The sequence below is a fragment of the Lissotriton vulgaris genome, chromosome 2_1 (genome assembly GCF_964263255.1).
Source record: "Lissotriton vulgaris chromosome 2_1, aLisVul1.2, whole genome shotgun sequence".
NCBI classification, from domain to species: domain Eukaryota; kingdom Metazoa; phylum Chordata; class Amphibia; order Caudata; family Salamandridae; genus Lissotriton; species Lissotriton vulgaris.
The window spans coordinates 2,053,501,236-2,053,528,177 of record NC_141687.1 but is presented as its reverse complement, the minus strand read 5'-3'; positions in this window follow the sequence as shown (position 1 = coordinate 2,053,528,177).

Genomic DNA, 26,942 nt, shown 5'->3' with positions numbered 1-26,942 from the left:
GGGAGGACATACCTACCTGACCTGTGGGAAAGAGGGGGTCAAAGATCAAGGTCTTCAACACTCCGGCGAGGAAATACCTACCTGATGAGTGGTAAAGAGTGGGTAAAAGGCTTCGACACTCCGGCGAGGATATACCTACTTGACGCATGGGAAAGAGGGAGTAAAAGGTCAAGGTCTTCAACAGTCCGCCGAGGACATACCTACCTGACATGAGGGAAAGAGAAGGTCAAAGTTCAAGGTCTTCAACACTCCGGCGAGGACATACCTACCTGACGCGTGGGAAAGATGGGGTCAAAGGTCAAGGTATTCAACACTCCCGCGAGGACATTCCTACCGGAAAGTGTTGGGAAAAGTGGGTCAAAGGTCAAGGTCTTTGACACTAAGGCGAGGACTTGCCTACCGGAAAATGTTGGAAAGGATGGTTCAAAGGTCAAGTTCTTCGAAACTTCTGCGAGGACTTTCCTACCTGACGCGTGGGAAAGAAGGGGTCAAAGGTGAAGGTCTTCAACACTCAGGCGAGGACATAGCTAAGTAACGCTGGGGAAAGATGGGGGTCAAAGGTCAAGGATTTTACACTCCGGCGAGGACATACCTACCGGAAAGTGTTGGGAAAAGTGGGTCAAAGGTCAAGGTCTTCGACACTAAGGCGAGAACACATCTACCAGGAAATTTGGGAAAGGATGGTTTAAAGGTCAAGGTCTACAACACTCCTGCGAGGACTTTCCTACCTGACGTGTGGGAAAGAGTGGGTCAAAGGTCAAGGACTTTGACACTCCGGCTAGTACATGCCTACCTGATGCGTGGAAAAGAGTAGGTCAAAGGTCAAGGTCTTCGACCCTCCGACGAGGACATACCAACCTCACACGTGGGAAAGAGGGGGTCATAGGTCAAAGTCTTCGACACTCCGCAGAGGACATACCTACCTGACGCGTGGGAAAGAGAGGGTCAAAGGTCAAGGTCTTCGACACTCCAGCGATGACATACCTACCTGGTGCGTGGGAAAGAGTGTGTCAAAGGCCAAGGTCTTCGAAAGTCCGGCAAGGACATACCTACCTGATGCATGGGAAAGGGGGGGTCATAGGTCAAGGTCTTCAACTCTCTGGCGAGGACATACCTACCGGAAAGTGTTGGGAAAAGTGGTTCAAAGGTCAAGGTCTTTGACACTAAGGCAAGGACATGCATACCGGAAAATGTTGGAAAGGATGGTTCAAAGGTCAAGGTCTTCGACACTCCTGCGAGGACTTTCCTACCTGATGCGTGGGAAAGAGCGGGTCAAAGATCACGGTCTTCAACACTCAGGCGAGGACATAGCTTAGCTATCCGACGTGTGGGAAAGTGGGGGGTCAAAGGTCAAGGTCTTCAACACTCCGGCAAAGACATACCTACCTGACTCGTAGGAAAGAGGGGAATCAAAGGTCAAGGTCTTCAACTCTCCGGCAAGGACATACCTACCAGAAAGTCTTGAAAAGAGGGGGTCAAAGGTCACGGTCTTTAACACTTTGGGAGGACATACCTACCTGATGCGTGGGTAAGAGGGAGTCAAACATCAAGGTCTTCAAAACTCGGGAGAGGACATAACTACCAGAAAGTGTTGGAAAAAGTGTGTCAAAGGTCAAGGTCTTTAACGCTCAGGCGAGGACATACCTACCTGTTGCGTGGGAAAGAGGGGGTCAAAGGTCTAGGTCTATAACACTCCAGCAATGACATAACTACCTGACGCATTGGAAAGATGGGTTCAAAGGTCAAGGTCTTCAACACTCCGGCAAGGACATAGCTGCCTGCCGCTTGGGAAAGAGGGGGTCAAATGTCAAGTTCTTCAGCACGCTGGAGAGGACATAGCTACCTAACGCGTGGGAAATAGGGGATCAAAGGTCAAGTTCTTCATCACTCCAGAGAGGACATATCCACCTGACATTTGGGAAAAAGGGGGTTAAAGGTCAAGGCCTTCAACACTCTGACGAGGACATACCTACCTGACAAATGGCAAAGAGGGGGTCAAAGGTCAAGGTCTTCCACATTCTGGCAAGGACATACCTACCTGACGCGTGGGAAAAAGGAGGTCAAAGGTCAAGGCCTTCAACACTCCGGCGAGGACATACCTGCCTGACACGTGGGAAAGAGGGGGTCAAAAGTCAAGGTCTTCCACATTCTGGCGAGGACATACCTACCTGACACGTGGGAAAGAGTGGCTCAAAGGTGAAAGTCTTTGACACTCTGGCGAGGACATACCTACCTCACGCCTGAGAAAGAAGGAGTCATAGGTCATGCTCCTCGGCACTCCGGCGAGGACATACCTACCTGACGCGTGGAAAAGACGGTGTCAAAGGTCAAGGACTTCAACACACCAGAGAGGACATACCTATCTGACTCATGGAAAAGAGGGATCAAAGGTCAAGGTCTTCAACACCCCGGCGAGGACATACCTACCTGACACGTGGGAAAGAGGGGGTCAAAGGCTTCGACACTCCGGCGAGGACATACCTACCTGATGCATGTGAAAGAGTGAGTCAAAGATCAAGGTCTTGGACACTCAGGCGAGAACATACCTACCTGACCAGTGCGAAAGAGCGGGTCGAGGTCTTCAGCCCTCCGGAGAGGACTTATCTACCTGTTGAGTGGGAAAGAGGGGTTAAAAGGTCAAGGTCTTCAACAGTCCTGTGAGGACATACCTACGTGACGCGTGAGAAAGAAAGGGTTAAAGATCAAGATCTTCAACACTCCAGCGAGGACATACATACCTAACGCGTGGGAAAGAGAAGGTCAAAGATCAAGGTCTTCAACACTCCAGCGAAGATGTACATACTTGACTCGTGCGAAAGAGGGGGTCAAAAGTCAAGATCTATAACACTCTGGTGAGGACATGACTTTAGAAAGTGTTGGAAAAAGTCAGTCAAAGGTCAAGTTTGTCGACACTCCGGCTAGGACACACCTACCTGACGCATGGGAAAGAGGGGGTCAAAGGTCAAGGTCTTTGACACTCCGGCGAGGACATACCTACTTGACGCGTGGGAAAGAGCGGGTCAACGTCTTCAACGCTCCAGAGAAGACATATCTACCTGATGCTTGGGAAAGAGGGGATAAACGGTCAAGGTCTAAAACACTACGGAGAGGACAGACCTACCTGATGCGTGGGAAAATTAGGTCAATGTCTTCAACAGTCCGGCGAGGACATAGCTACCTGACGTGTGGGAAAGAGGCTGGTCAAAGATCAAGGTCTTCAACACTCCGGCGAGGACATACCTACAGGAAAGTGTTCGGAAAAGTGGGTCAAAGGTCAAGCTCTTCGACACTAAGGCAAGGACATACCTAACGGAAAATGTTGGAAAGGATGGTTTAAAGGTCAAGGTCTTCGAAACTTCTGCGAGGACATTCCTACCTGACGCGTGGGAAAGAAGGGGTCAAAGGTCAAGGTCCTTAACACTCCGGCAAGGACATACCTACCAGAAAGTGTTGGAAAAAGTCGGTCAACGGTCAAGGTCTTCGACACTAAGGCGAGGACATAGCTACCGAAAAGTGTTGGAAAGAGCGGTTCTAAGGTCAAGGTCTTCGACACTCCTGCAAGGACATACCTACCTGATGGGTAGGAAAGAGTGGGTCAAAGGTCAAAGTCTTGGACACTCCGGCTAGGACATACCTACCTGACGCGTGGGAAAGAGTGGGTCAAAGGTCAAGGTCTTCTTCCCTCCGGCAAGGACATCCCTTCCTCACGCATGGGAAGAGGGGGTCATAGGTCAAGGTCTTCAACACTCCGACGAGGACATACCTACATGACGCGTGGCAAAGAGCGTGCCAAAGGCAAAAGTCTTTGAAAGTCCGGCGAGGACATACTCTGGCAAGGACAAATCTACCTGACACGTGGGAAAGAGAGGGTCAAAGGTCAAGGTATTCGACACTCCGGCGGGCCGTAGCTAACTGAAGCGTGGGAAAAAGGGAGTCAAAAGTCAAGTTCTTCAACACTCTGTCGAGAAAATACCTACCTGATGAGTGGGAAAGAGGGGGTCAAAGGTCAAGATATTCGACACTCTGGCGAGGACATACCTACCTGATGCGTGGGAAAGAGAGGGTCAAAGGTCAAGGTCTTTGACACTCAGGTGAGGACATAGCTACCTGACGCGTGGGAAAGAGGGAGTCAAAGGTCAAGGCCCTCAACACTCCATGAGGACATACCTAACTGAAGTGTGGGAAAGAGGGGGTAAAAGGGCAAGGTCTTCAACAATCTGGCGAAGACAAACCTACCAGAAAGTGTGGGAAAGAGTGGGTCAAAGGTCAAGGTCCTCAACACTCCGGAGAGGACATACCTACCTGACGTGTGAGAAGGAGGGGTTAAAATGTCAAGATCTTCAACATTCCGGAGAGGACATACCTACCTGACGTGTCGGAAAGAGGGGGTTAAAGGTCAAGGTCTTCAACACTCCGGCAAGGACATGCCTATCTGACGGGTGGGAAAGAGGTGGTCAAAGGTCATAGTCTTCAACACTCCGGCGAGGTCATACCTACCGGAAAATGTTGTAAACAGTCAGTCATAGGTAAAGGTCTTCAACACTCCGGGGAGGACATACCTACCTAAATGTGTTGGAAAAAGTGGGTCAAAGGTCAAGGTCAATGACACTCTGGAGAGGACATACCTACCTGTTGCGTGGGAAAGAGGGGGTCAAAGGTCTAGGTCTATAACACTCCGGCGATGACATAACTACCTGACGCATTGGAAAGATGGGTTCAAAGGTCAAGGTCTTCAACACTCCGGCAAGGACATAGCTACCTGCCGCTTGGGAAAGAGGGGGTCAAATGTCAAGTTCTTCAGCATGCTGGAGAGGACATAGCTACCTAACGCGTGGGAAATAGGGGATCAAAGGTCAAGTTCTTCATCACTCCAGAGAGGACATATCCACCTGACACTTGGGAAAAAGGGGGTTAAAGGTCAAGGCCTTCAACACTCTGACGAGGACATACCTACCTGACAAATGGCAAAGAGGGGGTCAAAGGTCAAGGTCTTCCACATTCTGGCAAGGACATACCTACCTGACGCGTGGGAAAAAGGAGGTCAAAGGTCAAGGCCTTCAACACTCCGGCGAGGACATACCTGCCTGACACGTGGGAAAGAGGGGGTCAAAGGTCAAGGTCTTCCACATTCTGGCGAGGACATACCTACCTGACACGTGGGAAAGAGTGGCTCAAAGGTGAAAGTCTTTGACACTCCGGCGAGGACATACCTACCTGATGCATGTGAAAGAGTGAGTCAAAGATCAAGGTCTTGGACACTCAGGCGAGAACATACCTACCTGACCAGTGCGAAAGAGCGGGTCGAGGTCTTCAGCCCTCCGGAGAGGACTTATCTACCTGTTGAGTGGGAAAGAGGGGTTAAAAGGTCAAGGTCTTCAACAGTCCTGTGAGGACATACCTACGTGACGCGTGAGAAAGAAAGGGTTAAAGATCAAGATCTTCAACACTCCAGCGAGGACATACATACCTGACGCGTGGGAAAGAGAAGGTCAAAGATCAAGGTCTTCAACACTCCAGCGAAGATGTACATACTTGACTCGTGCGAAAGAGGGGGTCAAAAGTCAAGATCTATAACACTCTGGTGAGGACATGACTTTAGAAAGTGTTGGAAAAAGTCAGTCAAAGGTCAAGTTTGTCGACACTCCGGCTAGGACACACCTACCTGACGCATGGGAAAGAGGGGGTCAAAGGTCAAGGTCTTTGACACTCCGGCGAGGACATACCTACTTGACGCGTGGGAAAGAGCGGGTCAAGGTCTTCAACGCTCCAGAGAAGACATATCTACCTGATGCTTGGGAAAGAGGGGATAAACGGTCAAGGTCTAAAACACTACGGAGAGGACAGACCTACCTGATGCGTGGGAAAATTAGGTCAATGTCTTCAACAGTCCGGCGAGGACATAGCTACCTGACGTGTGGGAAAGAGGGGGGTCAAAGATCAAGGTCTTCAACACTCCGGCGAGGACATACCTACAGGAAAGTGTTCGGAAAAGTGGGTCAAAGGTCAAGCTCTTCGACACTAAGGCAAGGACATACCTAACGGAAAATGTTGGAAAGGATGGTTTAAAGGTCAAGGTCTTCGAAACTTCTGCGAGGACATTCCTACCTGACGCGTGGGAAAGAAGGGGTCAAAGGTCAAGGTCCTTAACACTCCGGCGAGGACATACCTACCAGAAAGTGTTGGAAAAAGTCGGTCAACGGTCAAGGTCTTCGACACTAAGGCGAGGACATAGCTACCGAAAAGTGTTGGAAAGAGCGGTTCTAAGGTCAAGGTCTTCGAAACTCCTGCAAGGACATACCTACCTGATGGGTGGGAAAGAGTGGGTCAAAGGTCAAAGTCTTGGACACTCCGGCTAGGACATACCTACCTGACGCGTGGGAAAGAGTGGGTCAAAGGTCAAGGTCTTCTTCCCTCTGGCAAGGACATCCCTTCCTCACGCATGGGAAGAGGGGGTCATAGGTCAAGGTCTTCAACACTCCGAAGAGGACATACCTACATGACGCGTGGCAAAGAGCGTGCCAAAGGCAAAAGTCTTTGAAAGTCCGGCGAGGACATACTCTGGCAAGGACAAATCTACCTGACACGTGGGAAAGAGAGGGTCAAAGGTCAAGGTATTCGACACTCCGGCAGGCCGTAGCTAACTGAAGCGTGGGAAAAAGGGAGTCAAAAGTCAAGTTCTTCAACACTCTGGCGAGAAAATACCTACCTGATGAGTGGGAAAGAGGGGGTCAAAGGTCAAGATATTCGACACTCTGGCGAGGACATACCTACCTGATGCGTGGGAAAGAGAGGGTCAAAGGTCAAGGTCTTTGACACTCCGGTGAGGACATAGCTACCTGACGCGTGGGAAAGAGGGAGTCAAAGGTCAAGGCCCTCAACACTCCATGAGGACATACCTACCTGAAGTGTGGGAAAGAGGGGGTAAAAGGGCAAGGTCTTCAACAATCTGGCGAAGACATACCTACCAGAAAGTGTGGGAAAGAGTGGGTCAAAGGTCAAGGTCCTCAACACTCCGGAGAGGACATACCTACCTGACGTGTGAGAAGGAGGGGTTAAAATGTCAAGATCTTCAACATTCCGGAGAGGACATACCTACCTGACGCGTCGGAAAGAGGGGGTTAAAGGTCAAGGTCTTCAACACTCCGGCAAGGACATGCCTACCTGACGCGTGGGAAAGAGGTGGTCAAAGGTCATAGTCTTCAACACTCCGGCGAGGTCATGCCTACCGGAAAATGTTGCAAACAGTCAGTCATAGGTAAAGGTCTTCAACACTCCGGGGAGGACATACCTACCTAAATGTGTTGGAAAAAGTGGGTCAAAGGTCAAGGTCAATGACACTCTGGAGAGGACATACCTACCTGACGAGTGGGAAAGAGGGGGTCAAAGGCAAAGGTCTTCAACACTCCGGCAAGGACATACCTACCTGACGTGTGGGAAAGAGGAGGTCAATGGCCACGGTCTCCGACATTCCGGCGTGGACATACCTACCTGACGCGTGGGAAAGAGGGGGTTCAAAGGTCAAGGCCTTCAACACTCCGGCGAGGACATAGCTACCTGACGTGTGGGAAAGAGGGGGTTAAAGGTCAAGGCTTTCAACACGCCGGTGAGGACGTAGCTACCTGAACACGTGGGAAAGAGGGGCTCAAAGGTCAAGGTCTTCAACACTCTGGCGAGGACATAGCTACCTGATGCGTAGAAAAGAAGGGTCAAAGGTCAAGGTCTTTAACACTCCGGCGAGGACAAACCTACCTGAAGTGTGGGAAAGAGTGGTCAAAGGTCAAGCTCTTCGACACTAAGGCAAGGACATACCTAACGGAAAATGTTGGAAAGGATGGTTTAAAGGTCAAGGTCTTCGAAACTTCTGCGAGGACATTCCTACCTGACGCGTGGGAAAGAAGGGGTCAAAGGTCAAGGTCCTTAACACTCCGGCGAGGACATACCTACCAGAAAGTGTTGGAAAAAGTCGGTCAACGGTCAAGGTCTTCGACACTAAGGCGAGGACATAGCTACCGAAAAGTGTTGGAAAGAGCGGTTCTAAGGTCAAGGTCTTCGAAACTCCTGCAAGGACATACCTACCTGATGGGTGGGAAAGAGTGGGTCAAAGGTCAAAGTCTTGGACACTCCGGCTAGGACATACCTACCTGACGCGTGGGAAAGAGTGGGTCAAAGGTCAAGGTCTTCTTCCCTCTGGCAAGGACATCCCTTCCTCACGCATGGGAAGAGGGGGTCATAGGTCAAGGTCTTCAACACTCCGAAGAGGACATACCTACATGACGCGTGGCAAAGAGCGTGCCAAAGGCAAAAGTCTTTGAAAGTCCGGCGAGGACATACTCTGGCAAGGACAAATCTACCTGACACGTGGGAAAGAGAGGGTCAAAGGTCAAGGTATTCGACACTCCGGCAGGCCGTAGCTAACTGAAGCGTGGGAAAAAGGGAGTCAAAAGTCAAGTTCTTCAACACTCTGGCGAGAAAATACCTACCTGATGAGTGGGAAAGAGGGGGTCAAAGGTCAAGATATTCGACACTCTGGCGAGGACATACCTACCTGATGCGTGGGAAAGAGAGGGTCAAAGGTCAAGGTCTTTGACACTCCGGTGAGGACATAGCTACCTGACGCGTGGGAAAGAGGGAGTCAAAGGTCAAGGCCCTCAACACTCCATGAGGACATACCTACCTGAAGTGTGGGAAAGAGGGGGTAAAAGGGCAAGGTCTTCAACAATCTGGCGAAGACATACCTACCAGAAAGTGTGGGAAAGAGTGGGTCAAAGGTCAAGGTCCTCAACACTCCGGAGAGGACATACCTACCTGACGTGTGAGAAGGAGGGGTTAAAATGTCAAGATCTTCAACATTCCGGAGAGGACATACCTACCTGACGCGTCGGAAAGAGGGGGTTAAAGGTCAAGGTCTTCAACACTCCGGCAAGGACATGCCTACCTGACGCGTGGGAAAGAGGTGGTCAAAGGTCATAGTCTTCAACACTCCGGCGAGGTCATGCCTACCGGAAAATGTTGCAAACAGTCAGTCATAGGTAAAGGTCTTCAACACTCCGGGGAGGACATACCTACCTAAATGTGTTGGAAAAAGTGGGTCAAAGGTCAAGGTCAATGACACTCTGGAGAGGACATACCTACCTGACGAGTGGGAAAGAGGGGGTCAAAGGCAAAGGTCTTCAACACTCCGGCAAGGACATACCTACCTGACGTGTGGGAAAGAGGAGGTCAATGGCCACGGTCTCCGACATTCCGGCGTGGACATACCTACCTGACGCGTGGGAAAGAGGGGGTTCAAAGGTCAAGGCCTTCAACACTCCGGCGAGGACATAGCTACCTGACGTGTGGGAAAGAGGGGGTTAAAGGTCAAGGCTTTCAACACGCCGGTGAGGACGTAGCTACCTGAACACGTGGGAAAGAGGGGCTCAAAGGTCAAGGTCTTCAACACTCTGGCGAGGACATAGCTACCTGATGCGTAGAAAAGAAGGGTCAAAGGTCAAGGTCTTTAACACTCCGGCGAGGACAAACCTACCTGAAGTGTGGGAAAGAGTGGTCAAAGGTCAAGCTCTTCGACACTAAGGCAAGGACATACCTAACGGAAAATGTTGGAAAGGATGGTTTAAAGGTCAAGGTCTTCGAAACTTCTGCGAGGACATTCCTACCTGACGCGTGGGAAAGAAGGGGTCAAAGGTCAAGGTCCTTAACACTCCGGCGAGGACATACCTACCAGAAAGTGTTGGAAAAAGTCGGTCAACGGTCAAGGTCTTCGACACTAAGGCGAGGACATAGCTACCGAAAAGTGTTGGAAAGAGCGGTTCTAAGGTCAAGGTCTTCGAAACTCCTGCAAGGACATACCTACCTGATGGGTGGGAAAGAGTGGGTCAAAGGTCAAAGTCTTGGACACTCCGGCTAGGACATACCTACCTGACGCGTGGGAAAGAGTGGGTCAAAGGTCAAGGTCTTCTTCCCTCTGGCAAGGACATCCCTTCCTCACGCATGGGAAGAGGGGGTCATAGGTCAAGGTCTTCAACACTCCGAAGAGGACATACCTACATGACGCGTGGCAAAGAGCGTGCCAAAGGCAAAAGTCTTTGAAAGTCCGGCGAGGACATACTCTGGCAAGGACAAATCTACCTGACACGTGGGAAAGAGAGGGTCAAAGGTCAAGGTATTCGACACTCCGGCAGGCCGTAGCTAACTGAAGCGTGGGAAAAAGGGAGTCAAAAGTCAAGTTCTTCAACACTCTGGCGAGAAAATACCTACCTGATGAGTGGGAAAGAGGGGGTCAAAGGTCAAGATATTCGACACTCTGGCGAGGACATACCTACCTGATGCGTGGGAAAGAGAGGGTCAAAGGTCAAGGTCTTTGACACTCCGGTGAGGACATAGCTACCTGACGCGTGGGAAAGAGGGAGTCAAAGGTCAAGGCCCTCAACACTCCATGAGGACATACCTACCTGAAGTGTGGGAAAGAGGGGGTAAAAGGGCAAGGTCTTCAACAATCTGGCGAAGACATACCTACCAGAAAGTGTGGGAAAGAGTGGGTCAAAGGTCAAGGTCCTCAACACTCCGGAGAGGACATACCTACCTGACGTGTGAGAAGGAGGGGTTAAAATGTCAAGATCTTCAACATTCCGGAGAGGACATACCTACCTGACGCGTCGGAAAGAGGGGGTTAAAGGTCAAGGTCTTCAACACTCCGGCAAGGACATGCCTACCTGACGCGTGGGAAAGAGGTGGTCAAAGGTCATAGTCTTCAACACTCCGGCGAGGTCATGCCTACCGGAAAATGTTGCAAACAGTCAGTCATAGGTAAAGGTCTTCAACACTCCGGGGAGGACATACCTACCTAAATGTGTTGGAAAAAGTGGGTCAAAGGTCAAGGTCAATGACACTCTGGAGAGGACATACCTACCTGTTGCGTGGGAAAGAGGGGGTCAAAGGTCTAGGTCTATAACACTCCGGCGATGACATAACTACCTGACGCATTGGAAAGATGGGTTCAAAGGTCAAGGTCTTCAACACTCCGGCAAGGACATAGCTACCTGCCGCTTGGGAAAGAGGGGGTCAAATGTCAAGTTCTTCAGCATGCTGGAGAGGACATAGCTACCTAACGCGTGGGAAATAGGGGATCAAAGGTCAAGTTCTTCATCACTCCAGAGAGGACATATCCACCTGACACTTGGGAAAAAGGGGGTTAAAGGTCAAGGCCTTCAACACTCTGACGAGGACATACCTACCTGACAAATGGCAAAGAGGGGGTCAAAGGTCAAGGTCTTCCACATTCTGGCAAGGACATACCTACCTGACGCGTGGGAAAAAGGAGGTCAAAGGTCAAGGCCTTCAACACTCCGGCGAGGACATACCTGCCTGACACGTGGGAAAGAGGGGGTCAAAGGTCAAGGTCTTCCACATTCTGGCGAGGACATACCTACCTGACACGTGGGAAAGAGTGGCTCAAAGGTGAAAGTCTTTGACACTCCGGCGAGGACATACCTACCTGATGCATGTGAAAGAGTGAGTCAAAGATCAAGGTCTTGGACACTCAGGCGAGAACATACCTACCTGACCAGTGCGAAAGAGCGGGTCGAGGTCTTCAGCCCTCCGGAGAGGACTTATCTACCTGTTGAGTGGGAAAGAGGGGTTAAAAGGTCAAGGTCTTCAACAGTCCTGTGAGGACATACCTACGTGACGCGTGAGAAAGAAAGGGTTAAAGATCAAGATCTTCAACACTCCAGCGAGGACATACATACCTGACGCGTGGGAAAGAGAAGGTCAAAGATCAAGGTCTTCAACACTCCAGCGAAGATGTACATACTTGACTCGTGCGAAAGAGGGGGTCAAAAGTCAAGATCTATAACACTCTGGTGAGGACATGACTTTAGAAAGTGTTGGAAAAAGTCAGTCAAAGGTCAAGTTTGTCGACACTCCGGCTAGGACACACCTACCTGACGCATGGGAAAGAGGGGGTCAAAGGTCAAGGTCTTTGACACTCCGGCGAGGACATACCTACTTGACGCGTGGGAAAGAGCGGGTCAAGGTCTTCAACGCTCCAGAGAAGACATATCTACCTGATGCTTGGGAAAGAGGGGATAAACGGTCAAGGTCTAAAACACTACGGAGAGGACAGACCTACCTGATGCGTGGGAAAATTAGGTCAATGTCTTCAACAGTCCGGCGAGGACATAGCTACCTGACGTGTGGGAAAGAGGGGGGTCAAAGATCAAGGTCTTCAACACTCCGGCGAGGACATACCTACAGGAAAGTGTTCGGAAAAGTGGGTCAAAGGTCAAGCTCTTCGACACTAAGGCAAGGACATACCTAACGGAAAATGTTGGAAAGGATGGTTTAAAGGTCAAGGTCTTCGAAACTTCTGCGAGGACATTCCTACCTGACGCGTGGGAAAGAAGGGGTCAAAGGTCAAGGTCCTTAACACTCCGGCGAGGACATACCTACCAGAAAGTGTTGGAAAAAGTCGGTCAACGGTCAAGGTCTTCGACACTAAGGCGAGGACATAGCTACCGAAAAGTGTTGGAAAGAGCGGTTCTAAGGTCAAGGTCTTCGAAACTCCTGCAAGGACATACCTACCTGATGGGTGGGAAAGAGTGGGTCAAAGGTCAAAGTCTTGGACACTCCGGCTAGGACATACCTACCTGACGCGTGGGAAAGAGTGGGTCAAAGGTCAAGGTCTTCTTCCCTCTGGCAAGGACATCCCTTCCTCACGCATGGGAAGAGGGGGTCATAGGTCAAGGTCTTCAACACTCCGAAGAGGACATACCTACATGACGCGTGGCAAAGAGCGTGCCAAAGGCAAAAGTCTTTGAAAGTCCGGCGAGGACATACTCTGGCAAGGACAAATCTACCTGACACGTGGGAAAGAGAGGGTCAAAGGTCAAGGTATTCGACACTCCGGCAGGCCGTAGCTAACTGAAGCGTGGGAAAAAGGGAGTCAAAAGTCAAGTTCTTCAACACTCTGGCGAGAAAATACCTACCTGATGAGTGGGAAAGAGGGGGTCAAAGGTCAAGATATTCGACACTCTGGCGAGGACATACCTACCTGATGCGTGGGAAAGAGAGGGTCAAAGGTCAAGGTCTTTGACACTCCGGCTAGGACATACCTACCTGACGCGTGGGAAAGAGTGGGTCAAAGGTCAAGGTCTTCTTCCCTCTGGCAAGGACATCCCTTCCTCACGCATGGGAAGAGGGGGTCATAGGTCAAGGTCTTCAACACTCCGAAGAGGACATACCTACATGACGCGTGGCAAAGAGCGTGCCAAAGGCAAAAGTCTTTGAAAGTCCGGCGAGGACATACTCTGGCAAGGACAAATCTACCTGACACGTGGGAAAGAGAGGGTCAAAGGTCAAGGTATTCGACACTCCGGCAGGCCGTAGCTAACTGAAGCGTGGGAAAAAGGGAGTCAAAAGTCAAGTTCTTCAACACTCTGGCGAGAAAATACCTACCTGATGAGTGGGAAAGAGGGGGTCAAAGGTCAAGATATTCGACACTCTGGCGAGGACATACCTACCTGATGCGTGGGAAAGAGAGGGTCAAAGGTCAAGGTCTTTGACACTCCGGTGAGGACATAGCTACCTGACGCGTGGGAAAGAGGGAGTCAAAGGTCAAGGCCCTCAACACTCCATGAGGACATACCTACCTGAAGTGTGGGAAAGAGGGGGTAAAAGGGTAAGGTCTTCAACAATCTGGCGAAGACATACCTACCAGAAAGTGTGGGAAAGAGTGGGTCAAAGGTCAAGGTCCTCAACACTCCGGAGAGGACATACCTACCTGACGTGTGAGAAGGAGGGGTTAAAATGTCAAGATCTTCAACATTCCGGAGAGGACATACCTACCTGACGCGTCGGAAAGAGGGGGTTAAAGGTCAAGGTCTTCAACACTCCGGCAAGGACATGCCTACCTGACGCGTGGGAAAGAGGTGGTCAAAGGTCATAGTCTTCAACACTCCGGCGAGGTCATGCCTACCGGAAAATGTTGCAAACAGTCAGTCATAGGTAAAGGTCTTCAACACTCCGGGGAGGACATACCTACCTAAATGTGTTGGAAAAAGTGGGTCAAAGGTCAAGGTCAATGACACTCTGGAGAGGACATACCTACCTGACGAGTGGGAAAGAGGGGGTCAAAGGCAAAGGTCTTCAACACTCCGGCAAGGACATACCTACCTGACGTGTGGGAAAGAGGAGGTCAATGGCCACGGTCTCCGACATTCCGGCGTGGACATACCTACCTGACGCGTGGGAAAGAGGGGGTTCAAAGGTCAAGGCCTTCAACACTCCGGCGAGGACATAGCTACCTGACGTGTGGGAAGAGGGGGTTAAAGGTCAAGGCTTTCAACACGCCGGTGAGGACGTAGCTACCTGAACACGTGGGAAAGAGGGGCTCAAAGGTCAAGGTCTTCAACACTCTGGCGAGGACATAGCTACCTGATGCGTAGAAAAGAAGGGTCAAAGGTCAAGGTCTTTAACACTCCGGCGAGGACAAACCTACCTGAAGTGTGGGAAAGAGTGGTCAAAGGTCAAGCTCTTCGACACTAAGGCAAGGACATACCTAACGGAAAATGTTGGAAAGGATGGTTTAAAGGTCAAGGTCTTCGAAACTTCTGCGAGGACATTCCTACCTGACGCGTGGGAAAGAAGGGGTCAAAGGTCAAGGTCCTTAACACTCCGGCGAGGACATACCTACCAGAAAGTGTTGGAAAAAGTCGGTCAACGGTCAAGGTCTTCGACACTAAGGCGAGGACATAGCTACCGAAAAGTGTTGGAAAGAGCGGTTCTAAGGTCAAGGTCTTCGAAACTCCTGCAAGGACATACCTACCTGATGGGTGGGAAAGAGTGGGTCAAAGGTCAAAGTCTTGGACACTCCGGCTAGGACATACCTACCTGACGCGTGGGAAAGAGTGGGTCAAAGGTCAAGGTCTTCTTCCCTCTGGCAAGGACATCCCTTCCTCACGCATGGGAAGAGGGGGTCATAGGTCAAGGTCTTCAACACTCCGAAGAGGACATACCTACATGACGCGTGGCAAAGAGCGTGCCAAAGGCAAAAGTCTTTGAAAGTCCGGCGAGGACATACTCTGGCAAGGACAAATCTACCTGACACGTGGGAAAGAGAGGGTCAAAGGTCAAGGTATTCGACACTCCGGCAGGCCGTAGCTAACTGAAGCGTGGGAAAAAGGGAGTCAAAAGTCAAGTTCTTCAACACTCTGGCGAGAAAATACCTACCTGATGAGTGGGAAAGAGGGGGTCAAAGGTCAAGATATTCGACACTCTGGCGAGGACATACCTACCTGATGCGTGGGAAAGAGAGGGTCAAAGGTCAAGGTCTTTGACACTCCGGTGAGGACATAGCTACCTGACGCGTGGGAAAGAGGGAGTCAAAGGTCAAGGCCCTCAACACTCCATGAGGACATACCTACCTGAAGTGTGGGAAAGAGGGGGTAAAAGGGCAAGGTCTTCAACAATCTGGCGAAGACATACCTACCAGAAAGTGTGGGAAAGAGTGGGTCAAAGGTCAAGGTCCTCAACACTCCGGAGAGGACATACCTACCTGACGTGTGAGAAGGAGGGGTTAAAATGTCAAGATCTTCAACATTCCGGAGAGGACATACCTACCTGACGCGTCGGAAAGAGGGGGTTAAAGGTCAAGGTCTTCAACACTCCGGCAAGGACATGCCTACCTGACGCGTGGGAAAGAGGTGGTCAAAGGTCATAGTCTTCAACACTCCGGCGAGGTCATGCCTACCGGAAAATGTTGCAAACAGTCAGTCATAGGTAAAGGTCTTCAACACTCCGGGGAGGACATACCTACCTAAATGTGTTGGAAAAAGTGGGTCAAAGGTCAAGGTCAATGACACTCTGGAGAGGACATACCTACCTGACGAGTGGGAAAGAGGGGGTCAAAGGCAAAGGTCTTCAACACTCCGGCAAGGACATACCTACCTGACGTGTGGGAAAGAGGAGGTCAATGGCCACGGTCTCCGACATTCCGGCGTGGACATACCTACCTGACGCGTGGGAAAGAGGGGGTTCAAAGGTCAAGGCCTTCAACACTCCGGCGAGGACATAGCTACCTGACGTGTGGGAAAGAGGGGGTTAAAGGTCAAGGCTTTCAACACGCCGGTGAGGACGTAGCTACCTGAACACGTGGGAAAGAGGGGCTCAAAGGTCAAGGTCTTCAACACTCTGGCGAGGACATAGCTACCTGATGCGTAGAAAAGAAGGGTCAAAGGTCAAGGTCTTTAACACTCCGGCGAGGACAAACCTACCTGAAGTGTGGGAAAGAGTGGTCAAAGGTCAAGGTCTTCAACACTCCAGCGAGGACATACCTACCTGACGTGTGGGAAAGAGTGGGTCAAAGGTTAAGGTCTTTAACACTCTGGTGAGGACATACCTACCGGACGAATAGGAAAGAGGGGGTTCAAAGGTCAAGGTCTTCAACACTCCGACGAGGACATAGTTACCTGGTGCATGGGAAAGAGGTCGTCAAAGGTCAAGGTCTTCAACAATCTGGCGAAGACAAAGCTACCTGACGCGTGGGAAAGAGAGGGTCAAAGGTCAACGTTTTCAACACTCCGGCGAGGACGTAGCTACCTGACGCGTGGGAAAGAGGGGGTCAAAGGTCAAGGTCTTCAACACTCCGGCAAGGATGTAGCTACCTTACATGTGGGAAAGAGGGGATCAAAGGTCAAGGTCTTCAACACTCCGGCGAGGACATAGCTACCTGACTCGTTTAAAAGAGGGGGGCAATGGTCAAGGTTTTCAACACTCCGGCGAGGACATACCTACCTGACACGTGGGAATGAGGGGGTCAAAGGTCAAGTTCTTCAAAACCCCCGCGAGGACATACCTACCTGACACGTGGGAATGAGGGGCTCAAAGGACAAGATCTTCAACACTCCGGCGAGGACATACCTACCGGAAAGTGTGGAAAATAGGGGGTCAAAGGTCAAGGTCTTCAACACTCCAGCGAGTGCATACCTACCGGAAAGCGTGGGAAAGAGGGGCTCAAAGGTCAAGGTCAAGGTCTTCAACACTCCGGCGACGACATTCCTACCGGAAAGCATGGGAAAGAGCAGGTCAAAGGTCAAGGTCTTCAACACTCTGGCGAGGACATACCTACCGGACGCGTGGGAAAGAGGAGGTCAAAGGTCAAGGTCTGCTACACTCCGGCAAGAACATAGCTACCTGATGCATGGGAAAAAGGTGGTCAAAGGTTAAGGTCTTGAACACTCTGGCGAGGACATTCCTACCTGATGCATGGGAAAAGAGGGGGTCAAAGGTCAAGGCCTTCAACACTCCAGTGAGGACATACCTACCGGGAAGTGTTGGAAAAAGGGGTTCAAATGTCAAGGTCTTTATGACTCTGGAGAGGACATACCGACGGTACACGTGGGAAAGAGGGAGTTAAAGGTCAAGGTCGTCAGTACTCCAGAGAGGACCTACCAACCTAATACGTGAGAAAGAGGTGGGTCAAAGGTCAAGGGCTTCAACATTCTGGAGAGGACATACCTACCTGACCCGTGGGAAAGTGGGGGTCAAAGGTCAAGGTCTTCAACACTCCAGAGAGGACATACCTAACTGACCCGTGGGAAAGAGGGGGTCAAAGTTCAAGGCCTTCAGCACTCCGGTGAGGATATCTACCTGACGTGTTGGAAAGAGTGGGTATAAGATCAAGGTCATGAGTAACTAATGAAATAGAGGCATGGGTGACCTAGTGTCAAAGAATGAAGATGACATAGTTGGCATGAGCATAGAGGTCAAGAACATTCCCAATCTAATAAGGTTGCAGAAATCAAGGCGCTCTGGGAAAATTGAAAGATTTGGAAAATGGATCCCGGTGAGATAATGTGCTGATCTGGAATGTTTTGGAACAGAGGAATGTGATGACATCATCCTGTACTATATGTCTCTTTTCCGTATTGTACCCAAAGAGGGCCCACCATATGAAATTCTCATAATCCAGGCGCATTGAGAGAGAGCACCACGGTTGTCTCCCCCTGTTGTCTGCCCCTGCAACATTATAGTTAAGCAGGGGTCCTCCCACCTAAAGGACACTGTTAATGTGAGAAGTAAAAAAAATAGATCTGCTCATTTTTTGAGAATATACTCTTGACCTTTTCTAGGATGTTTCACATGTGGCCATGAGCAAATGACGCATGCTATCCTTAGTGACTCCTGAGTTTTATAGTAGAGTGAGTCATATCCATACAGTTCTCCTGAGTGGGAATAGGAGGGTCGAAGAGTGGGGGAGGGTCAGGGGAGTTTTGACAGAAATTGATGTTGGAAGTGTTTTGTATTCACTTTGACTGATGGTCTACACTGTTTTATCCTATTCTATGACAACAAAGAGAAAAAAGAAAGCTCGAGGCAGAAATCCCAATGCTACTGTGTGATGCATGGGAGGTGCAGACAGCCTTGACATACTCACGAGGGGAGTCTATGACAGGGGGATTGCACTACTGGAGAGCTTGAAATACTATTCTGCGTTGCAATGAGCCATTCCTAAAAGCAAATACAGTGATTCAAGGAAATATGGGCCTCCCAGCAGCTTTGTATGGACCCGAGACAATGGCAGAACTAAAGTGTCATACCAAGTCCATGATTCGATCACAGAAGGAGACCACTAGATAAATGAATGGTAGAAGACATTAGTGAATCAATCCCTGGTATGGCACAGTGTGGCACAGACTGAATTGCAGAAAACGCAGAGATCTGAGGGATGGGACTAGACATGAATCCGAAAATTGGGAGCTTGTGCCGAGATGGGAGGCTGATAAACTGGAGTTGTCATTTGGGAGGACTGCCAGATGCCTGAGACGAGGTATTTATCTAGTTCCAGATAAACCATGCTATGTCGACTCACTTAGTGGTGGGAGCATAGGTTGCAAAGGCACCCCGCTGAAAAACCACCCTGCTGTCAGAACCCCTTACCAAGAAACCATCTCACTTACTTATAACTGCTCAACAATTACTGAAATGCCGTAGAGAAGTTAAAGAGAGCGGTGGGAGTAGGTACTTATCACCTTCGAGAAATAGTGATCTGGGTTAGCTTTTGCCTGGTCCAGTTGCTCTTTCTACATGCATCCTACTAAACAAAATCTAGGTTGTGTAAGATGGGGAAAATAGGGTCAGATCTCTGTGCCAGAGGGTGCAGCCGATTGGGAACCTTTCTTCACGCACTATGGGGGTGCCAAATGCTAACCAGCTACTGAAGGCTGCATGGGTGTGCCAGAGCTATGTCACTGGATCCCAGGCAAAACTGTCTCCCAGGCTAGAGGAACTCAACATTTGCAGAGATTGATCAAACCCCACACACACACACAGAACTCTCACCACCCTGGGGCTAACAGCAGCAAAAAGAAATGTGGGCAAGAAATAAGGATCTGATATGCCTCAAAATTTGACCTCTGGGTAAACAGACATGGATCGGTGCATGTTGGTGGAACAGCAGGTCTATCAGTGGGGGGGGGGGCTGCCCCTATAAGTGGGAAAACAAATTAAAGCAATGAAGAATGCACTATGGACAATAGTGGTCTGGCCCTTGTGTGAGGCAAAAAAAGGAAACCACTGACAGGATAGTGGAGAATGGAAACGATAATTTGGAGCTGCCGGAGCAATAAGGTTTGGTGTGCTAACATTGATGGGTGCTTGAGGTAGTCCTTCCCTCAAGAAGCTTGAGAATATGCACAAGCGAGGCCTATCCATGTGCAGGGGATGAGGAGAGGAATCTCACACAGATTTAGTTATCGCAATTTGATGGACTGATAGAGCGGTAGTAGAGCTGGGGTGTTTTGATGGAAATTTGTTGCACTATTTTTGTAGTTTTCTTGTGTCTTATGAAAATGATGCATTGCTGTGTCTGACAGATTGGAATGGATTTAAGTAGAGGAGGTCCCTGTCACTCTTTTTTCTGTTGTTTTGTCTCTTACTCCCCATTATGGGGTCTTGTTGGTTGTGTTCATGATAAAAGTTAATGCTTTTTCCATCTCAACCAGTAGATCTTGATGGAGGTGGACAATGAATCTACCCATACAACCTCAGGCTTTTTCACAGGATTTAATTGTTTGTTTTTTTGTCCCATGCTGTAGGCAATATTGGACAATGAGTCATCACAAAACTTGTGAACATCGGTCTGTAGAGGGTTATGTTAGGTGAACCGTAGCTTGGTATCTCTATCCTGTTTGTTGCTGTTTGCTGTTTGCTGTTGCAAATTGTGTCACACCAATGTCTCTCAAATGTTGCCTTTGCGCAAGATAGTAGTGGTCTCAGAGAGTCTTCAAATTCTTTAATTTGCTCTGATTTTGTCCATTTTGAATCGGCACAATGCTGCAGTTTTACCAATTTAGAGTCAATTGTGGAAGTGGAATTTGGCTGGCTCTGTGGGAGATTCAGTTTAAATGTGCCCAACACTGATTGGAGTATTGGGGGGCAGGTACATGCCCATGGCTCTGGTTGGTCTTATCTTGCGGTAAATTATTAAGGAGTCTGGATTTTACAGAATCTCCTGCCCTTAATGCAGTGGTTAGTTGCCTTTCAAACAATTTGATTTCCTCTGGAAGAACTCTAGAGAACTATAATGACAGGAGAAAGGTAAATAATGTAAGTTAACTTTAGTTAGTCACATTAACAAGAGTAAATTCAACAGTTAACAAGAGTAAATACAACAGCTGAGTAGCTGTTTCCATCCAAGATATTATGTGCCGGAGGTGGTCACTTTCCCCAGGAAGGCAAATACAGTCTCATTGTTTGTGTAGGGCAGGAGCCAGTGTAGGAACAGGAATGGCCATGTCGATTTCGTATCAGTCTGTCACATATGATCTTACATTCTTTTCAAGTTAACCTTGTGTATGACAATGAACCTTTCAACAGAAGAGCTGCTTGCGTAACCACTGAGGGCCAGGTGTACAAAGCTTTTGTGAGGTTGCAAACTTCCCCAATCACAGAATACCATTGCGACCTCCAAATAGCATTATTTTATGTACAAAAGCCCAATTTGAAATTCAGTAATCTATTACTAAATTGCAAATTGGGTTTGCGACTGGGTAATAGTAAGGGGCGTGTTTAGTGCATCCATTCCTAATTCCAAATCGCTGTGGTGTGGTGAATGTTTTGCAACGGACGTAAGGTTGCAAAACATTCAAATTTTTCCACCTACTTCAAGTAGATGGTAACCCATTTACAAATGTAAAGGGGCCCCCTGGAAACCCTTCGCCAGTGAGAATATTTGGAAAAACATCTTTTAAGAACAGGCAGGGGTTCCTCGTACCACTGCCTACTCTTAAAAAATTAAAAGAAAGCTTTTTTTTCTTTTTGAAACAAATCCCATTTTCATACCTGTAATGGACACATGTGGCTGCAACAACTACATGAAAAGTTCCCACTAAAATAAAATCCCATATCTCACATACAGTGCAATCTGCCAAAAGACAAATTGCATTGTCTCTCTCACATCATTCAAAAATACAGTGAACTCTCACAAGTAAGAGTTTACTTTCCAACCTCGAATAGCATTACAACTTGCTGCACATTTACTCATAAGTTAACTTTATAAGTATTTGATAAAGTTCTAGCAAGAAGTGTAACATTAAAAAATCATCTTATATTAGGGCTAATTATAATCTCCTATAACATCATATTGTTACTTGTGTAAACATAACAGCCAATTAAACTTCTGTTTTATCATATGCTGGGACATACTCCTGATCAATAAAATCAAGAAAAACGCTTCAGATCAAATTACTAAATTGAATCAGAAGAAACCAGCAACCTGCAATCTTCTGCTATGGAAATGAGAAAGATACTGGTATCTTAAATCACGTCCACAAATTTTGTTACTGCTAATGCTGAATAGGTCACTATCACTGTGAGAAATGCATCATTCACACTATGACATTACCAAACATCTCCCAAGCTTCAGACTAGCAGTGCATGTGCGCTAATCTCATGACAGCGAGGGAATACTGGTGCAAGAAAGTTCACCTATTTGTAATCAATAATTAGACAGATTTTCTCTACATATCTGGTATCAATTTATAAATCACTGTGCACTACTCAAAATAATTTAGGACAAACCTTTAATACGTGTCTTAACAAGTGAGAGTTGAGGAACCTGCTATCCGCCAGACTTTATACAGCCTTCAGTACCTTCTGCAGCATGATGGGGTGAGTACAAATTTCTGCTTGCCTCCCTCCGCCCATGGTGGGGTTATGTCATCTATAAAATTGTCTTGGAGGTCCTGGGGTAGTGTTATCATGTGGGTATATAATGTTTGGTTAAAACACTGGAATGCATGTACTATCGAAGCATTCCCCATAATGGGTTCTGCGTTGGCTGTACACAAGTATTGAACCACCATTCTTGGTTGCACCCCTTTCAGTATCAGCAAGAGGACACCCGAGCTTCGGCCTCCCACGAAGCTCGGGTCCTGCAATGAGACAACGCCGGACAGAGCGGGCCTCCTTTTTCCTGAGCTGGGTTCCAGGAGAGGTGAGGTACACTCCCTGTACTATTCAGATGTAAGAGACACCGTTTGGTACAGAGGAACACGATTTTGGACTATTTATGTATATCCTTTACAGATTGTCGTTACGTTCACTTTATGTATGCAGTAGCTAATGCTTAGAACTCTGGCCCTGAAGAAAGCCATGGGATCTTGTCCCTACCGGCTGAAACATGTTGGCCTTGTAAATGTAGTTATATGTTTAGACTGCTTCCTCTGCATTGTTCTTGTTTGTTTGAGGGAAAGGACAAATTACATTAGAGTTTTTCGCCTATTGATCCTTTTACCCCTTGTTTTTAACTCACACATCTTTTGATTTTTGCACTGCACTCAATCCCATCTTTATCATTTGTTCATGGGTACCTTAGCGATTGATGGTGCGACCCAATTGAGTAAGGGCGATGGATGGGTCTCATTGATCAAGAGACATACCACCCCATTTTTGGATGACCAAATGAGAACACTTGATCTACATACCTATTTGATGGGAATCCAACACATCTCTGTACGGGTCTTACCAACAATCTCAGTAGGTCCCTCGACAGGTTTGTCCTGGCACACATTCTGATATAGAGACTTATATAGCTCTATTAGCGCCTAACTCACTTATGTAGGAGTTTTGCAGCAGCTCGGAGTACTTGAAACTCCGTTATAGACCCCCAGTTCTTTTTGTTGTTAGGACACTTCCGCCTCCACATAAGTCCTGGCCCAGGTATGTTTCCCAAGGTAGACCATTTCTCTAAATTCTGCAAACAGGAAATCAATTGGGCAAGTACGGAGGTAAAGGGAGAGATGTTGTATCATTGTTAAGCTACATTTAACGGTGTAGAAAAAGAATATCAAGGACAAAATGTTGAGGTGCACAAATACCAAGTTGGAAATATCGTGGGTCAGAAATATTGACAGCAAAAATATAGAGGTTAAGAATATCGAATTCAGGTCAATGATATTGATTTTACAAATACCAAAGTATTCCATATCATTTGCAAAAATACAGTTGTTAAAAATATCGTTTTTTATTATGGTTATGTATTTTAGTGTATATTTTATATGCATGTGATGTATGTTGTGTATAAGAATTGTTTGTATTTTTTATATTTTTAGTAGTTATAAAAAAATTATCTACATTTTGCACTTTTAGTTCTGTAGCGAGTTGTGGGTTTATAGGGGCATAGGGTGGGAGGTAATTTAATTATAATAAATGTATTAATTAGTTTAATATGAATTTTGTACTTTTAGTTCTGCAGCTGGGTTGTGGGTTTATGGGGGAATAGGGTGGAAAGTAATTTAATTATTTAAAATGTATTGATTAATTTGTATTTATTGATGTGTATATCCATTTATTATTAATTAATTAATATTTTATTGTCAATATGATTTGTAATTGTTTCATACAGTGTTTTAGCCTGTTCCCTCATCCTACTTCAACCTCCCACCCCTAACTCCTCACTATCCCCTTATTAGCTTTATATCACTCCACCCTCCCTCCTTTCCCCCATCTCCTCCAACCTTTAGACCATCATGCTTCACCTTAGTCCCAATCCCATGTCTCACTCCAAACCTGCTCTGTCCTCCCTACACCCCTCCCTCACCAAACATGGCCCCAACTCTTGGTCCATTCTTTACCCTCCCAATCTTTCTAAAAACGCATAGAAAATTTTCAAACATAAATAACTAATCCTGCATCCCGGAACCCTAATTGTGGATAACTACCACAGCCTCATAACCAACTACATTTTCTATTCTAAGTGCCCCTCCAAATGGAAGAGCACCTTCCTACGCTACCTCCCAGTTACTAAATCTAACAATATTCCTTACGGTTTCAAAATATCTACTACTCCCTGTCCTATTTTCCCCGGTGAAATGGACATCTCCATCTTCAAACTGGAAATATCCTCATACAAGCCTCTGAACACTACCCCAACATCTTCGAGCATCATTTTAGCACTCTGTCCCACCAATTGCCCTTACCTACTCCTCTCATCTCTACTCCCCATTCCCCAGACACGTCCCTGTGCTCCCCTGCCTCCATGACAAATACCCTTCTTCCCCTAGACATCTCTAACCTCAAGGACTTATCCTATTCTATGACTTCCTATCCACCACCCAACCCCGAAACCCCAAAACATCTCAAACTCACTCATCATCCCCCAAACTCCCATGCTCTCCAACGACCGTTACCTTCTGACCCCAAGCACCACTGCTAGACCCTCTCCTTCCCCCCAAGCTCCCCTCTTAGCCCACACCACCATACCCCCGCCTGTCCCACATCCCCTATCTGAATTCCCCCCACCCCCAACTCTGATGTTGCCTCTCCCCTCACCCCTTACACCCTCTCTTCTTCTACTATCCCGTTCCCGAACCCCTACAACTGCCCCATCCCTCTCCATGCCTGTCCCTCCCGCACACTGCCAGATCCCCCTTCTCTCTCCCCCAGACCTCCCCAATTCCAACAGCTTCAGCATCTGCTTACCACCCCCTAGGCCTCTCACCCTCTCCCAACACTAGACATCCACCCAGATCAACTACGAACACACCTCCTCCACTCCTCCTCCACTCCTCCTGCCCCAAGTACCTCTTTAACTATCCTCCTGTCCTTCCCCACGTACTTCCCCCCCTGACTACCGGAACTCCCCTCCCCCCCACAGACCTGCCCCACTCCCACAACGTCAGCACCGTTCAATCAATCAATCAATCAGAGACACTTATAAAGCGCGCTACATACCCGTAGGGTCTCAAGGCGCTGGGGGGGGGGAGCCGCTACTGCTCGAACAGCCAGGTCTTCAGCTTCTTCCTGAAGGAGAGGTGGTCTTGGGTCAGGCGCAGGTCGGTCGGGAGGGAGTTCCAGGTCTTGGCGGCCAGGTAGGAGAAGGACCTTCCTCCTGTAGTCGCTCTTCGGATGCGGGGGACGGCGGCGAGGGCGTGGTTGGCTGATCGTAGGTGGCGTTTGGGAGCGTAGAAGTTGACTCGGCTGTTGAGGTAGCTCGGGCCTTGGTCGTGTAGGGCTTTGTGTGCGTGGGTGAGGAGGCGGAAGGTGATTCTTTTGTTGACGGGGAGCCAGTGAAGGTCTCTCAGATGTCCGGAGATGTGGCTGGTTCGTGGGATGTCGAGGATGAGTCTGGCTGAGGCGTTCTGGATCCGCTGGAGTCTCTTCTGGAGCTTGGCGGTGGTACCGGCGTAGAGGGCGTTGCCGTAGTCCAGTCGGCTGGTGACGAGGGCCTGGGTGACGGTCTTCCTGGTCTCGGTGGGGATCCACCAGAAGATCTTCCGTAGCATGCGTAGGATGTTAAAGCATGCCGAGGAGACGTTGTTGACTTGCCTGGTCATGGAGAGGGAGGAGTCCAGGATGAAGCCCAGGTTGCGTGCATGGGCTGTCGGTTTGGATGCGGTGCCCAGGGCGGGAGGCCACCAGGAGTTGTCCCAGGCGGAGGGAGAGGAGCCCAGGATGAGGACCTCCGTCTTATCCGAGTTCAGTTTCAGGCGGCTGGTCGTCATCCACTCGGCTACCTCTTTCATCCCTTCGTGCAGGTTGGCTCTGGCGGCGGCGGGGTCGTTGGTCAGGGAGAGGATCAGCTGGGTGTCGTCGGCGTAGGAGATTATGCTGAGGTTGTGTTTGCGTACGATGGCCGCGAGAGGGCTCATGTAGACGTTGAAGAGTGTGGGGCTCAGAGATGATCCTTGGGGGACGCCGCAGATGACTTCGGTGGCCTCTGACTTGTACGGTGGTAGGCGGACTCTCTGTGTTCTCCCGTCGAGGAAGGAGATGATCCATTCCAGCGCCTTGTCCTGGATTCCGACGTTGCTGAGGCGCCGTACTAGGGTGCGGTGGCAGACCGTGTCGAATGCCGCGGAGAGGTCCAGGAGGATGAGGGCCGCTGTTTCTCCGTTGTCCATCAGGGCTCGGATGTCATCGGTGGCAGCGATGAGGGCGGTCTCGGTGCTGTGGTTGGCTCGGAAGCCGGACTGTGAGGGGTCGAGGGATCCGTTCGTCTCGAGGAAAGCGGCCATCTGCTTGTTGACGGTCTTCTCGATGACTTTGGCTGGAAACGGGAGGAGCGAGATGGGGCGGTAATTCTTGAGGTCGGTGGGGTCCGCTGTTGGTTTCTTGAGTAGAGCGCTGAGTTCGGCGTGTTTCCAGCTCTCGGGGAAGATGGTGGTGTCGAAGGATGTGTTGATGATGTCTCGCAGGTGGGGTGCGATGACAGCGTCGGCCTTGTTGAAGACGTGGTGAGGGCAGGGGTCGGTCGGTGATCCGGAGTGGATGGAGTTCATCGTGCGGATGGTGTCTTCGGTGCTGATCGGGGTCCAGGCGTGGAGGGTGGTGGTGGGGGGTGGTTGTTCGGTCATGGTGTGCGTTGGTTGGTTGTTGAAGCTGTTGTGTATGTCCGCGATCTTGTTGTGGAAGTATGAAGCCAGGGAGTTGCAGAGGTCTTGCGATGG